The sequence below is a fragment of the Corythoichthys intestinalis genome, chromosome 4, assembly GCF_030265065.1.
Source record: "Corythoichthys intestinalis isolate RoL2023-P3 chromosome 4, ASM3026506v1, whole genome shotgun sequence".
Classification (NCBI taxonomy): Eukaryota; Metazoa; Chordata; class Actinopteri; order Syngnathiformes; family Syngnathidae; genus Corythoichthys; species Corythoichthys intestinalis.
In genome coordinates, this window is record NC_080398.1 from 44,672,887 (window position 1) to 44,690,677 (window position 17,791).

The window sequence follows — 17,791 nt, forward strand, 5'->3', positions numbered from 1 at the left end:
CTCCACTTGTGGACTTTTTTCTGGACAGTGGAATTATAGTCTTTTGAGATTTTTTGAAATCCCTTTCCAGACTCATAAGCGTCTACAATCTTCTTTCTGAAGGCCTTAGACAGCTCATTTGATCTCACCATGGTGTTTTTTCTCACTTCAACAGCCAGGGGCACACCAAACTAAATGTGAGGTTCAAATAAGGAAAGCCTCCTTCAAAACACTGGGCAATGAAATGACATTTTACAGAAAGTTATAAAAAAATCTTTTTTTTTTTTTCAGTATTAATTGTTTAGTTCCATTACTCGAATCTCTTTGGATTAAGATATTAAAATTTATATTAAATATCCATATGACCAAATATGTTGAAAAACACATAGGCTTCCATAGGGTGTCCTAATTTTTTCAGATGACTGTAGGTGTGATTAGAATAACAAGAATATTATTTAGCAGCACACTAACCTCCAAACAAACGGAAACAATCTGTCGCCTCTCTCATTTGTTTTGAAAAATATTCCTTTATACAGTATTCTTTCACTCCAGGCCCATCTGTTGCCATCATGAACATTACAAGAGTAAACCAAAACAGTGATTACTGTTGAGATTTTACAAAAGCACACAAAAATTCACCTCTCCTTATTCGGGTCGTGGATAAGATCTGAGAGGCAAAAGGCTTAACTGCACGTTATCATGTTCATCAATGAATTGTGTCCTACTGACATCCATGGCCATGTTATCGGAGCTCAGATTTCATGACCTGTTTCCTGATCCAATTCATTAAAATCATGCTAACTACCTGAGCAACTATTTGCACATGGCTTGAGCAGATGCGTTCCTTAAGCTACTTTAACACGGCAGGGCATGATGCCCACATACGTATGTAGCCATCTACATGCAATTCGTAAGTGAATACTAGAGACAGATGTATTATTGGCCAGACCGATTATTGGCGCCGATATTTGGAAATTTGACGTATATCGGTATCTGCCTTTTTATTTTTTTATTTCTTAAATCAGACCAGCCGATATGAAAAATTCCATTTAAAACTTGGTTATATATTTGTTATTTCTATGATTAGTTTGTACGTTAGTCTAGACCTTTTTTATATTTGTTGTTATATATTTTCTATAGAAAATTTTCAGAGAGCTATGTAACCTTTTATTCAACTTTATAAGAGATCTTTCTGAGTCGAGGAAATTCAGGCACTTTTGGAGCTATTATTTTTTATTTGTGTGATTCAATAAACATGCTTTAGGCATTTCAATAAAGTTCAGTGTTTACATTATTCAGTTTTTATGCCAATTTTTGCACTTTTACTGCAAATGAATATCAGCTACAAGAATCGGTTATCGGCCCCTCTAGTCATTAATAATCCGTATCGGTCCTAAGAAACCCACAGCGGTCAATCTTTAGTGAATATATTCTTGATGTGACACGCAGCCGAACTCTAACACCTTGGCATGTGTCACAGTGTTTAAGCATGGTCCCTTTGGGAGGTACTCCGTTCTCTACTTTGGTGGCCAACTTAATAGCTTCATATATGGTATCATGAAGAAAAATGTATTTCCTGCGCCATCGTCCTCTCATTTGCGCCTTTTATTTGCTTTGTCAAACAGCAGTGATGTTTTTCACCTGTTGATGATATATAGGTCAGACACGTACGGATAGTTTGCATTCTGCAGACGCATTACATATGTATGCGATTTTTATCCACGTATGACTCAGCTTTGGTCAGATTTGAAATAATCAGAAGTGGACTTTTCACACTGCATAAAAAAAAAAAACAGATACATGTCACATATGGGGAAAGAAATTGAATATGACCTGCAATGTAAATGTAGTCATAAACTGAAATTCTGCCACCAATTGTTGTTCACAGACACAACTGAACAGTCTGCAAAATTCCCAAACAGGGATGCATGAAAATCTCAGTATTCCAGCACACAAACGCTATCCACTGACATAGAGCCCTGTATCTTGGTCTTGATACCTTTTCATTGCAATTATCTTCAAATCTGCATAATGCGTTTACAAACAAATCTCTTTACAATCCTGTGATCTGTAGTCTTTGATCACTGTGAAGGTACAGGTATTTGATGAAGTTGAGTGTCTCCATGTTAGCTCCGAATCGTTTGCTCTCTAGGCACTTCCATTCTAATCATGTCCACCTTCAAAGAAAGTAGCACAATGAAACTAACTAGAATTCAGGTAGAGAAGAATTGAAAACTTGTACTAGCTTAACCTCTCTTCTTTTTTCTTTTTTGTATTTCTGAGCTTAAGGGCGCTACGTTGACCGAACTAATCACTTATTGGACAAGGGTTTGTAAAACGACTGAGGCGTTTTTACCGCTGTACAGTGATATCTGACACACTTTATCTCGGGAGATTCTGGGCTCTCTGGTGCAGAGTGAGAATCTCCTGGGTCTCTTGAGCCAGTATTTAGACAATGTAAGCACAATGAACACAAAGCATTTTGTGGCACTTCATAATAAAGAACTATCTTAACCAACAACGATCCTTTGTTGTCTTAGTTTTCCTTTCATAGATAAGAAAAAAAAGGTTGTTGAAATATAATTTTTAAGTTGCATAAGTATATTTAAATGAATTCATGATTGAGTTCCAGCTTTTGTCTAAATAGAAGAGCCTTCTTTCTGGACATATCTATACAATATTTGCAGATCCAATATTATACAGTGTGTTTAAAAAGATACAGAGATATAGTGAGGGGGCACAGTGGGCTCATTAGCACTCTTAAGGCTGCAAGCTGCCCGCCAGTAATGGGCTGCTTTTCTTTGCTTAAACAAACACTGCAGTTTTCTAAATCAATATGTGGACATTTAGCAGTGGGTAGCCAGGGTGACGTAAAGTCCCCTTTCACTTTCAAGTCTATTTCCCTTTCCGTTAGCTCAGTAGAATGCTTGACCTTCATTCATTCATCCTCTAAAAGGGGAGAATACTTGAAACCGAGTGATATTTAGTGGATTCTCAAGGTGTGTTTCGCAGTAAATGAGGGACTCCAGTGCATGGCTGCAATCTGCAAAGGGGCTGTTAATTAACCCTTTAAAGGGCACTTATTAACTCTTTGGCTGTCATTGGATATGGATTGGACGTGTAGCGCTATCAATGGCACTGAATGATGATCATTCAATGCTGGCCATCCCAGTTAAAATAGATATGTATCACTGCCAATGGTGGTCAATGAGGAAATATGAAAAATAATAATAATAAAAAGTCAAATTTAAGTGGTATTGGGGGCTACAACCAAAGTGTATTTCTGCTTGTATTCATTTTTATTTTATTACTTATTGTTGTTGTCCGTCCATCCGTCCATCCATCCATCCATCCATCCATCCATCCATCCATCCATCCATCCATCCATCCATCCATCCATCCATCCATCCATCCATCCATCCATCCATCCATCCATCCATCCATCCATCCATCCATCCATCCATCCATCCATCCATCCATCCATCCATCCATCCATCTTCAACTCCACTTATCCTTGACAGGGTCACAGGGTGCTGGAGCCTATCCAAGCTGATTTTGAGCAAAAGGCAGACACCTTACAGTATATACACCCTAAACTGTTCAACAGTCAATTGTAGGGCTTTGTTGTATGTATCTAATGTATTTTTTTTTTGACCAAAACAAGTCACTTGCTCTACAAAGTATCAAGTACCACCAACACAAACAAGGAAAGCGGTATTGGTTTCATGCTGGTCAGTTAGCTTATTTGGTTCATTTCATATAAAATTATGGTGCAACCCCAAATGTTGTTAGTATTTTATACAGTAAATTAACTAATGTTTATTTGAAAATTAAATAAGGACAGGTAGTCTCTGGATTACGACTTACCTGAGTTACGTGATTTCGACTTTTTTTTTTTTTTTAGTCGCGTAACTGTCTCGTCAGCCAATTCTCAGCATTGATGGTAAGTACAGAATATTATATGTCATTCAATGTTGCTATTTATTATGTGCAATTAATCTAAATGGTTGATCTCTACTGTAATTCCTATGAATAGCTGGTATTTCATTACACTACAGCAGAGCAGAGATGGGTAGATTAGCCAAAGATTTTACTCAAGTAAGAGTAGTGCCAATAATATTACTCAAAATAATAATACTCAAGCAAAAGTAGTCATCCAAAAAATGTACTCAAGTACAAGTAAAAAAGTATCCAGCGAAAAGAATTCATGTAATGAGTAACAATGTGAGTAACTGATTTTTTTTTCTTTTCTTTTATTAAACAATGGTATTTTTTTTCTCTCAGCACAAACTCATCTATATGAACTGTCGTTATAATGGTACTGTACAATAACCACAGCAAGCCAAAGAAATACAAAAAAAAAAAAAAAAACATTGAATTCCGACAAGGGGAATAAAAAAGACAGAAATAAAGCATAATTCTTCCAAAGAGCATGAGTGCCCTCTAGAGGAGAAAATAGTGTGCAAGTGTTGAAAAATCATTGAAATGAAGCTCAGGCTCATTGGCTACCATTGACGGTGATAAACGTCCGAACCTTTTTGACTGGGAGGGGCGAACGAACGTTCATTCGCACCCTCCTAGTCAAAAAAAAAAAAAAAATTGGATGTCTATAGACCCTACCCACGTGACGTCACAACTCCTTCCTCCTGACTGGTGCCGCCCAATTGTCCGTCAACACATCATGTTTCCCTGTTACGGCTACGTACATTCCTCCTATTTACGACGTGTTTTTCTGCTCGTTAACATTAATAATCAAAATGGTGAAGGCGTGTGTGGCGGTCGGTTGCAATAACAGAGAAGATAGACGGAGAAGACGGAGAGACTTGAAGTTCTACCGGATTCCGAGAGACCCGGAGAGAAGAGAGCGAGATGGGCTGCTGCAATTCGACGAGAAAACTGGGCTCCAAACGATTACCACAGATTATGTAGTAGTCATTTTATATCTGGTAAGATGCATTTAATATATATTTAGAGGGTTTTGGGCTGACAACCACAATTAAGATCATTGCTAGGCTAATCGCTAAACCATATAAACATTAAAAGCCCTAACTCCATTGACAAACGACATGAAATACATTAGACTTGACAGTGGATGTTAGCAATAACAAAAGATTTTGAATTGAAAATTTCGTAACTCACCTTTCCAAGCACAAGATAGATTCCTGCCGAATTTTCGTGGACGAGGACCTGTTTCACCCAACCAGCAACGAAGTATTTATAAGCCTCCAAGCTCTTAAAGTTTTTCAAACTTTTGTGAGAATAGGCTGATTTTGTGTGGACAAGATAGTTGTACAGTTCAGGGTAGCTAGCAGATGTCAGGCAAATACGGCGGAGACAGCGGGTCGAAAAACATCGATTTAGGCATCAAATATGGATCTGGCGAATGGATAAACTGAAGCTTTTCCACATAATGCCTTTTATGCAACGCATCAAGTGAGTTTACGGCATCCGAAAGCACCGGGTCTTCCATGAAATGCATTATAAATTGCTCGATCAATTGAGACCATTGATAATACAGACACAAAATGACGGACAAGTGGGCGGAACCATACAGCGAGCACGTGATTTTGTGACGTCGGTGGGTAGGGTCTATTACCGTCAATGGCAATGAGAGTTAAACGTGTCAGAAACTGATTTTTTAAAACCTTTAATATCCCGTAGTTTTCAAGCCGCTACTTTTTTCCCTCATTTTCAATCCTGTGGTTTATAGTCCAGGTCAGGCCCGGAGTGACTAATCGGGAGCTTCTGGACGATTCCAGAAGGGCCGGCCGGCCAGATGGGCCGGTCCGCGTTTTATTAAAAAAAAAAAAAAAAAATTACACTGTTATCATTTTTTGTTTGGTATTTATTTATGACAGTGTCACTGAGTATAACTTACATTCTGTTACCGCTGTCCCTGTGGGCCGTCTTAAAAAAAAAAAAAACAGTATTATTTTTTTTTCCAGACTCATCCTCACGTGTGCAGACGAAAAATACAGCATGCAGCTCCGCCCCCTAATTGTAGTCTGTATTGAGCCAAATTAGCTGCTATCTCGGTGCTCGGATGGATAAAAAGAGCAAGGGTGGCGCTGAAAAATAAGAATTAAAAAGAGAAAAGCACTCGTGAAAGAATCGGCAAAATGCGCGAAAATAGCTAATTTTTTTCATGCAACGACCTTGCTGCCTCAAACTACAGAGGATTACAACGAAAGTGGTAAGGCCAGATGGCGAATAAAATGCAACTTGCACCGTGTGATACGACAATATGTAATTGTGGAAACTTTGGCTTCTTGTAGCACCTCACAAGGGATATGTAGCAGCAAGCATTAGCCATAATGAACACACCACAGGTGCAGAGCTGGAAGGTAGGATTGCCATGTCGTTCAGCGAGTGAACATTAGAATTAATATAATCAATTACGTGGCGTTTTTAAAGTGGAAATGGAAAATGGATAATAGTATCATTAGAAGTTGTTACAATGTGCAATACGTATTCTTTATTTTTCATATTGTTATGTTGCTATGTTTGTTTTATCTGTAAGCACTCATTTTGTTAATATTTGATGTTGCAGAAAAGGTCTTATTTATTCATTTATTTTGGGGCTGCCAAAATTATCGCGTTAACGGGCGGTAATTAATTTTTTTAATGAATCACGTTAAAATATTTGACGCAATTAACGCACATGCCCTGCTCAGACAGATTTAAATGACAGTACAATGACATGCCCACTTGTTAATTGTGCTTTATGGAGTTTTGCCGCCCTCCGCTGGCGTTTGGGTGCGACTGATTTTATAGGCTTCAGCACCCATGAGCATTGTGTAAGTAATTATTGACATCAACAATGGCGGGCTACTAGTTTATTTTTTGATTGAAAATTTTACAAATTTTATTAAAACGAAAACATTAAGAGGGGTTTTAATATAAAATTTCTATAACTTGTACTAACATTTATCTTTTAAGAACTACAAGTCTTTCTATCCATGGATCGCTTTAACAGAATGTTAATAATGTTAATGCCATCTTGTTGATTTATTGTTATAATAAACAAATACAGTCCTTATGTACCTTATGTTGAATGTATATATCCATCTTGTGTCTCATCTTTCCATTCCAACAATAATTTACAGAAAAATATGGCATATTTTATAGATGGTTTGAATTGCGGTTAATTACAATTAATTTTTAAGCTGTAATTAACTCGATCAAAAATTTTAATCATTTGACAGGCCTAATTTATTTTTCAAATGTATCATTTAATATAGTTTTTTTTAAAATCCATTTTTAAATTTGTTCAAAATATGTTGTGTTGCACTTGTTAAAATAAAGCCACCTTGTTAAACAAGCATGACCTGCACTGAATTGGAATACACAGAATTACAGTACACGGCTTTAGAGAACACTGAACTTAACACGTGTATGCATAATGACATAATTTTAAATGAGTGGGCCGGTCTGAGGCATGAAATTCCAGGGCCGAAAATGAGTCCCACTCCGGCCCTGGTCCAGGTAACACTTTATTTACAACCGCCTCATATGACTGCCATAAGACCGTCATTATTATGTAATGACACTATCATGGGCATTAATGAATGCTTATGACTGTTGTCATTTAGTGTCATCCGGCAAATCATTTCACTAACTCCATTTATGTCCAGCTTGGATCTTCTACATCCATTCAAAAGTCCAATCATTTGCCGGATGACACAAAATGACATTCATTAATGCTCAGGCCAGTGTCATGTCATAGTTATGATGGACTTACGATAGTCCTATAGCGCCACTGTCAAATAAAGTGTTACCTAATATTATAACTAGCAATTAATGAAACAACTAGAAAATTAATTGAAGAAATAGTTAGCACAGAACATGAATTTTTATTGTAATTTACATTGTAATTTATTTTTGAAGCACTGCAATGCATGCTAGGAGGCATGTTGGACGACAACTATGGATTAACAAAACAAAATAACAAAGTAAGTTTTTTTTTTTTTTTTTTTACAAAAAGATGGGCCAATTGATTTCTATGAGTAAACATCCTCATATTAAATAACCTCATCAATAATTTCATTGCAAAATTATGTCTTTAAATGTTTCATGAATAAAAATTAAACTATTTAAAATAGGAAAAAAAAAACCTGCCGAATTTGACCTCTGTGAGTTATCATCCAAATGAAAAAATATCACAAATAGCTATTTTATTGTAACGGATGTGTTAAAACTCATAAACGGGTCAATACGACCCATCGACGTAACAAGAGGGTTAAAAACCTTCACATCATGTCATTAATTAGTTCCCCTCTTGTGGCTGTATTTTGATACCTAATGAATTCCAAAATTACATATTTTCGATTTTATTTTGACAATGAGACAAAGGTTTTGTTTTGATAAATCTTTTATGTTTATGCTGGCGCTCTCGCCACCAGACAATGTTGCTTGTTGCAGGAAATGAAATAATCTTGTAGCTTTCTGAATTGTTGATTTTCATGGCTTTTCATTATATTTATTATTTACCAAAGCCTGACCCCGAGGGGGCTACATGCCTTTCTTTTTTGTGACATAATGATCCAATGTGACTGCATTTTTTTTTCCATAGAAAAAAAACCCCTCTGTTGTTGCTGCTGTCAACACGTGCAGCATCTGACGCTAAAAACAATCTCCGCTATCTATAGGAGCTGAGCTGCTTCTAAAATACACAATGCAGCAGCACTTTGCAGCTTTATCAAGTCGGGTACATCTCGCGACTTCAACTAGAAAATTGGTTTCACAGCAGTGCCGCTGCACACCTATGAATCACCTTCAGCACCCCCACCACACACTTCTTTTGATCCCTCTATCTCCCCCCTCCATCATCTTCATCCTCATCATCACCTCTTCCTTTACCCTTCCGTGCTTCAAACCTCTCTTCTCTCTGTTGCCAAGTTGAACCAGGCCATCGGGTCTTTGAGGACCTGCAAGCCATTTAACTCCTGCTAGATAATAAGTCTTAGAATATAGCTCCCCTCAGATAATAAGCTTTATCGCTTGATTGCTCTGCACTCTCCCCACTGTCTTTAGATTCCTGTCCAGGGACCAAGTCAAGCGAATCACACACCATTTCCTTCCTGGCAAGTCAAATTAACACTGCACGTCTGGGTGTGTGCGCGTGTGTGTGATTACGAAGGATTGAGCGAGCGCCAAGGGTACGAAATAAAATCCAACAAGTAACGGTTAAGTAACAATACTGAGGACACCTGTATCATTTAACAGCTCCACAGGTGTCTCATTAAACAGTTACTTTATGGGGAATTTATATGTTTCATTGCCTCATCAGCAGTCACCTCTTCAAGAATCATGGAAAGATGTAAATTTTGTGAATACTTATGCAGCAGTATCATCATTGATTTAGAGGACACAGGCAAAAAGTAGACACTCAAGTGAAAATTATTAAGTCAGGGTCATGTGGGGCGTGAAAGGGCAAAGATGTGTAATAATGTGATGTCATGGTGATGACCACCACTTGTATGTGATCAGTGCAGGATGAGGGAACAGCAATCTCATGATTATGTGACCTTTCCCAGCAATTTCCCTTTAGGTCCACTCAAGCGCCCTTCTTTTTTTTCTTTTCTTTTTATTTAATCGAAGACATAGAACAAACAGTTCAAAGGACTTTTACTTACATTTACAGAGTGTTTACCGAGTGTAACCTCTGTTGACAATGTCCTCCAGAAGAACTGAAGTTTTCCATGAGTTATGTTCATAACATTAATATCGGATGGTGTCAGTTATGCATGTGTGCATGTGCAATTTTGGGAGATCTGTAAGGGCCTTATGATCTTGGATTCATTTCAATTAGATTTACCACTGATTTTTGCATTGTTATCAAAGATGCACATTTTCACAAAATATTCATTTCATATAATTTTCAATGGCTTTTTAAAATAAATAGGTTTAATTAATTGAAAGATAAGTATATCCAAAGAAGACTTAAAAACATGTATCCAAAAGAGAGTTTGAACATCTGCACCACATTTAAGAGGTCCTGGGTTTTAATTAGTCTCTGCTCAAGCCTTTCCGTGAAATGTGTACATGTTCTTCCTACAGTGAGGAAAATAAGTATTTGAACTCCCTGCTATTTTGCAAGTTCTCCCACTTACAAATCATGGAGGGCTCTGAAATTTTTATCGTAGGTGCGTGTCCACTGTGAGAGAAATAATCTAAAAAGAAAAATCCAGAAATCACAATGTATGATTTTTTTTAACGATTTGTGAGATACAGCTGCAAATAAGTATTTATACACCTTTCTATCATATAGAATTCTTACCCTGAAAGACCTGTTAGTTTGCCTATTAAAGGTCCACCTCCCCTCAATGTATTATCCTTAATCAGATGCTCATGTTTGAGGTCGTTGGCACCTGTTCACCCCATACGATCAGTAAGACTCAAACTTGTAACATGGCCAAGACAAAAGAGCTGTTTAAAGACACCAGAGACAAAATTGTTCACCTCCGCAAGGCTGGAAAGGGCTACGGAGCAATTGCCAACCAGCTTGGTGAAAAAAGGTCCACTTTTGGAGCAATCATTGGAAAATGGAAGAAGCTAAACATGACGGTAAGTCTTAATCAGAGTGGAGCCCCATGTAAGATATCACCTCGTGGGGTCCCGATGATCCTCAGAAAGGTGAGGAATCATCCCACAACTACACGACAGGAGTTGGGCAATGACCTGAAAAGAGCTGGAACAACCGTTTTCAAAGTTACTATTAGTAATACACTAAGATGTCATGGTTTGAAATCATGCATGAAGAGTCCGCTGCTGAAACCAGCACATGTCAAGGCCCGTCTTAAGTTTGCAAATTACCCTTTCGATGATGCAGAAGAGTCATGGGACCACGTTTTGTGGTCAGATGAGAGCAAAATAGAACTTTTTGGTCACAATTCCAATAACAGTGCTTGGAGGAAGAAGAATGATGCGTACTATCCTAAGAACACCATCCCTACTGTGAAGCATGGGGGTGGTAGCATCATGGTTTGGGGGTGTTTTTCTGCACAAGGGACAGGACGAGTGCCCTGTATTAAAGAGAGGATGACTGGGGCCCTCTATTGGGATATTTGGGGAACAACGTCCTTCCCTCAGTCAGAGCTGGGTTTTGGCTAGGTCTTCCAACATGACAATGATCCGAAGCACACAGCCGGGAAAACCAAGAAATCGCTCCATAAGAAGGTTCTAGCAGGGCCTAGCTTGTCTTCAAACCTAAACCCAAATAGAAAACCTATGGAGGGAGCTCAAACTCAGTGTTTTTCAGCGACAGCGCAGAAACCTGACTGATATAGAAAAGACCTGTGAGAGGAGCGGGCCAAGATCCATCCTGCAGTGCGTGCAAACCTGGTTAAAAACTACAGGAAACATTTGGCCTCTGTAATGGCAAACAAAGGCTCCTACACCAAATATTAACATTCGTTTTTTTTTTTTCCAGATGTTCAAATACTTATTTACAGCTGTATCACATAAATAAATCATTACAAAATTATACATTTGTTTTCTAGATTTTTCTTTTTAAATTATCTCTCTCACAGTGGACATGCACCTACGATGAAAACTTCAGACCCCTCCATGATTTCTAAGTGGGAGAACTTGCAAAATAGCAGGGAGTTCAAATACTTATTTTCTTCACTGTATGTCAGCACGAGTTTTCTCTGACTTTCATTCACATTCCCAAAAGATATATGCTTGCTTTCACTAGAGACTTCAAATGTTCCACGGACATGACTGTGAGTGTGAATGGCTGTTTGTCTAATAGTTCATGCTATAGGGGGATCTTTGTTGACATATTTCTGGCATATGCACAGTTAGTTGGATGGAAAGAAGTACTGCTGCAACGATTAATCGATTAACTCGAGTTATTTGAATAGAAAAAACATTCGTTTAAAATTTTGCTGCTTCGAGTATTCGTTCAATTAAAGTAGCGTTGTAATGGTTTGTTTTGAAAGTTTTTGCATTTAGTTTTATTGATTTGGCCATTAATGCATTCGTAATTTAGTTTGTAGGCATATTCAGCGTTTTATTTATTTATTTATTTTTTTGTGGGAATATGTGTTTGAACCATATTTGTAAGAGCATTGGAAAGAAAAAAATGTTAGCATTTTATACCATTTAAGAAAAAGGACCAATGGGATGTAAGTTAGCCAATGGTTCTTTTGTTGTACTTAGATCCTCATTTATTTATTTATTTTTTTAATACTGTTTGAGGCTAAGCTTAGGTATTTTAATTTTTTTATGCTCCTTATCCGATTACTTGATTATTCAAACTAACAAGTTCATCGATTAAAGGACTACTAAAATAATCGATAGCTGGAGCCCCAGAAAGAATTCACAAATATGATTGGAGGTTGTGAACACACGACAAGAGCGGGTGAAATCTCTGATACATTAAAGTAACATCTGAAGACCAGAGGAGGTTTAAAGAGAAGCTTAAAATATTTATTGGCAACAAAATGGAAGAAATTCAGAGCCCGTATGAGATCTGGGATGATGGATTCTTATCATTCTTACCATCATCTCAAGCTAGAACAGTTTCCAGAATAGTACTATCAGGAATAATAAAGGTTGGTGAAACCTTTGTATTTTTTTCTTTGTATTACAGAATTTGCATTGTTTGTGATTCTTCAGTTGCCCCTCGTGTGCAGAATGTTAGAAGCAACAAGGTATAAAGGACAAGGCTGCAAGATTTTCACCACATTCCAGGCTATTTGTAGAGATGACTGCTGTCATCAGAAGCATCAACAAGTGTTGTTCACAGTTCCGATAGAGGTGTGGATTTTTCTGTCCAGTAGGTTATTTAATCATATCAGAATAAGTATTTCTTTAGGTTTACTGTCGTACACGCTTGCCACTTTTAGATCCCCCTTGATGGCGACAACAGTGGGCTGGCAGATGAGCATGCTAATTCCAGAGTTACTTGTCAGAAAACAGCTATGTTCCCAGGGAAAAGCATTTACAGGAGAATATTTTCAGGAGCAACGGGCATAGACGCTGAACAAAATCCCAACAGCATCGCTCCTTCTGCAAGAGATTTGTTGAAAAGGATGTCAAAGCTGCAAAGAGCTACGTCGCACTTTAAAAATAGCAGCCACTTCTCGTTTGGGTGGCAACAGGCCTGATACATTGGAGAATTGGTTTTGTTTAACTGGTTTTCTTTTCCCCGTACTGCTAACGAGATGTGTGCTGCTAACATTCATATTTGTACAGTGCTCATTGTTTTCCAGCTAACGGGAATATGGTTCTTATGGCCTATTTTAATTTATAATTTGTTCTTGAACTGAAATGTTGAGGAAATATGTAGTGCTACTAGTGATTGTAAATACATACATTAGGTAGAAGTCATAAACAAATATGTAAATGTAGATATCCCTTGGTGTGAAAGAGTTTTACGGGGTAGAGATGATTTGCTTCACTGTTCCTTCTCTGTCCAGAATTTTGACATTGCTGTCCTTCATGGAATGTTCTTTCTCTTTGAGATGCAAATTAACTGCAGACTCTATACTCAAAGAGGTTGCTCTCCTGTCCTGTTTTTGTAGCTTTTCTTGGTCTCTCCAAATGGAGAGTTCACTGCACTTCTCTTGACAATGCACTTAACTGAGCTTTCTTCCTGGTACTTTGTACTTGTTTTGGTCTGAGGGCGCTGCTGGGTTTGGAGTGCATGGGAATGTTACGCTTAGAGAAAATCCTTCTCAGTTTCTCTGTGAGGGACCACCACATTTCACATTCTATTTTGTACTCTGCGCAGCGGCCCATCTTTTACTTGTGGATTTGTAAATAGAATCAGTTACGATACCCTGAGATAGTCAAAAGCTTACACATGTGTACTCCTCATTCTGTTTGGCTTTCTGTGGTTGGCATTTATCCTTAATGGCTTTTGAAAACTTGTGTTCTGAGGGGAGATGGGACTTAAAGAGTATTGCATGGTTCATAGTGTTTATTTTTTTGGTGGTGGGAGACTTCAGTATTGAGATTTGCATCCTTTTCTTAGTGCACACCCACACACCCATGCACACACCTTTTAATAAACACACCGACGCAGTTCCTCTGTCTTAGGGCATGAAACAGTTACAGTCCTAATATAGACAAGATCCTGAGGGAAACATGGGTGGTGCCATCTTGGAAAGTTTCTGCTTCGAACCTCTGATTTATAAAAAACAGTCAGTTGCGGTGAAGTTAGCAGTGTGTTGACGAAGTTAAAATTGCAAAATCAAACCAGAGGAACCCACAGAGTCTCCGAAAATGGATTCAGCACGACGTAGATGAGACTCCGAGACGTTCTGTGCGTGAACTCATATCACTTCGTTGATCATTTGTAGACAAAAGTATAACAACCTGTCAGCCTGTGTTGACGTGAGGTGTAGATTTAAACGCCGGCCACTTGAGTAAAAAATGAGTTGAAATTACAAATACTGGAATATTAAATTTGCCGAATGCAGGAGGCCTGACACTGATTTTATTGTTACAAGGACATACTACAAGGTATGTACATATAAACAAAAATATTATGTCCTTTTCTATTGCAGCGGTTGATCGCAATAAAATATTTGGACAACATGATTCCATTTCTTGTTTTATTTAAAACAATTGGTACATGCGCAAAACAGGTCAATAAATCACAATTGATATCAGAAAGCACAGCTCGCCAAAACTTTCACCCGACATCATGGAGACCATCGACTGCCTCCTGACGGGCTTTCTCCCGCTGCCCTCAGTAATTCCAGCTCCAATAGCGTCTCTTAAAGTTTCTGCAGTTAAAAAGCTCGTAGTTGGATTTCGGGACCGAGGTGACGGTCTGCCGCTAGGCAAGCCACCGTCTGTCCCGGCCCTAGCCTCTTATCCGCCAATGGGTAGAACGCACGTTGTCTCTATATATGTCCATCAACGTACAGTAAGTGTTGTTGTGAATGTAAGGCACATCAACTTGTTTTCCCTTGCCTAACAGTGTTTTCACCTGTAAAAAAACGAACAAAAACTTGTAACACTTGCATTTATGCTTTGACATAATTGTGCCATTATTTTCAAATTGTCCTTTTTAAGGGATTTTGATGAGTAATGTTACTCCAGTTCCAGTGTTGTTTTGGATGGAGAAATTCTGAAACGGAAGTTACTTGCAGACTTGCAGAAGTAAAGCGGAACTACCTCTGAAACTTCTCTATCGGTATGTTGAGTAAATGATTGCACTTCAACTATGCTTAAGGTACAGAATCATGCATCAACCTATTAGAAGTGAAGAAACCTTTAGTATGTCATTGTCTTCAACAATAAATCGGAAGTCCAGTTGGCTTTTTTTAACTTTAGAAAATGAAAAAGGCATGGATAAAACTTAAAAAAGAAAAACAAGCCAACGAATGTACTTGCTGAAAATTCTGATTTATTTGATTTGATTTGAATAAGCAGCACAGTGGATGACTGTTGAGTATGATGCCTCACAGTTCTGAGATCAAGGGTTCCAACCCAGGCTCCAGCCTTTCTGCGTGGAGTTCGTTCTCTCTATGCCTGCGAGATTTTTTTTGTTGCAAGTACTCAGGGTTTCCTCCTACTGCCACCACAAGGGAAACTGGAGGAAGGTGCGCAAACACCGCCCGTCTGCACCGCTACAGAGAAGGAGAGGGTGGTCAGGATGGCAGAGGAGAGAGGTGCCCTCTCCCTTCCTTGATGGAAACATACAACTCCCACTTCACCCTCAGCAGAACCATTTCAACCATCAAAGACAATTCACACCCTGGCTTTGACCTCTTCAGCCTCCTGGCACTACAGGTGTACAAGGTCAAAAACAGATTCACCTTACAGCTTTTTCCCCAAAGTCATAACTATCCACAACTCCCATAAGCATTGACTGACCATTCACCATGCAAATGTCCAAGATGTGTAGTAATTACCTTCATGTGCAATACAAGTAACGTGCAATTCACCATTTATCATACCATGTGTAATACAGCAATCTCCCCACTTCTGTCTCCTACCTCTATGTTTACATTGCTTTCTGATTATATTTATATCTTGCTTTTTTTTCAATAAATAAGGTGAACTTTTCGCTATAAGGACTTCTAATACAGACAGAAGCTTACTTTTTTTTTTCAACGCAGTTTACCAGCACTATCACACACTTATCCAATCTATGCACAAGCTTCTGTATTCCCTCAGAATAAAAATCTTTGGACTGACGTCTCAGCCAGTCGCTCACAAAACTTTTGACTTCATCGTCACATTCACAGTTTGTGCAATTTTTCCAGACATTTTTTCGGCTGAAACATGTGGCACCATACGTAGTTGACATTTTTTCTATGAATTTCAACTGGTTTGCACGCTTCAGCAACCAAAAACTTGATAACTGACTGCTGTTCAATCTCGTGTGGCGGAAAACACTCAGGTTCGCTCTGAGACCCCCAATTTGGCCAAATTTCAAAATGTCCTATATGCATGTGTGATACATCATTGGAAAGCTTACAATCTCAATTTTCTGGGGAAAGAAAAATTTTGAACAGGGCGGCATTTGAAAAAAATAAAAACATTTTAAACAGCAAAAGGAGGTGAGCGCACGCAAGAGCATAATTAAAGATGCTATGATTTTAACGAGATATTATCTCGTACCTCTTTACGATCCAAAAACTCCACGTAGCATGGATCACCGAGTGTGAAGACGCAGCAGTGAATGGCCACATCCGGATTCTTGGGGGATTTTATGGGTGAAACATGGTAATATAACAAGGGTCGTGATGCAGAAATCGCAGACATCAAGGAGTGGTTGAGATTTTCATTTTCATATGTTTACCTATTTTAAACGTTTGTTTTCAATTTTTCTTTGTTTGGATCGATTATTTATCATCTAAAATATTGGGGAAATGTGACAGTAATGGAAAAAAAATACAAGAGATAGTTATGAGGTACTGTAGATATCTGTGACTTTTTTACAGACGCAAATTTTTTTCACTGTGACGTAATTTGTTTAAAAAGTTTAAAATATGCGAGTGAATAATTAAATTATTATTATTTTTTTAAAAACTAAATATTAGACATTAGACAACTAATAATTCTAATGTAAAAATGAAAGACATTTCCAATAATAAATACAATTACTTACCTTCTTTTTATGGCTAGGTTGAAACAAAAGCGGTTGCGTGATGTCTGTAAACGGGGGTTTCCAGGGTAAAACGGACAAATTAAAAATAGTTCGGGGACTTAATGTGCCATGAATCTGCTATGGCAGCTTATAGACATATTGTTTTATCAAACACAACAGTTCTTTTGGATTACAATACAGCAGTTTATTTTAAAGAGGGGTGCAAGAGCAAAAACTGCTTTTTCAGCTTGGTCCGTGTTTTCCGCCATGTACTGTATATCTGCAAAATAAATTAAATCCAAGTGAAGTACAAGTAAAACAGAAAAAAAAACGCTTCAATTGGTGGTAGAAGTCCTTTTAATGAAAAATTCACCTTACTTATTGAATGAACCTTGTATAAAGTCAATAAAGGCATTTTATTCTATTCTAAACCTGGCAAGAATGATAAGGCACTTGTTTGAGTCAGGTAGCCCAGGCTTTAACGCCAGGCCTAACCAGATTATCAAATAAACACCACGGCACTCGAAGCAAACTTTATAATAAAGAGTGAAATAGTCCTTATCCTACTGAAGAGAGAGCAACCACAGTGGGCCATAAACGGAGATGAAGCAGATACAAACCAAAGCAAAGTCATAGGCGTCCGAGGGCGAAACATTGCTGCTCTGACAATCAGTCACAAGGCTACTTAATCTGCAAGGGAAGTTAGCGGCATGCAATAGCCACATGAGAAGAAAATGGGAACCTCTGTTACCAGTG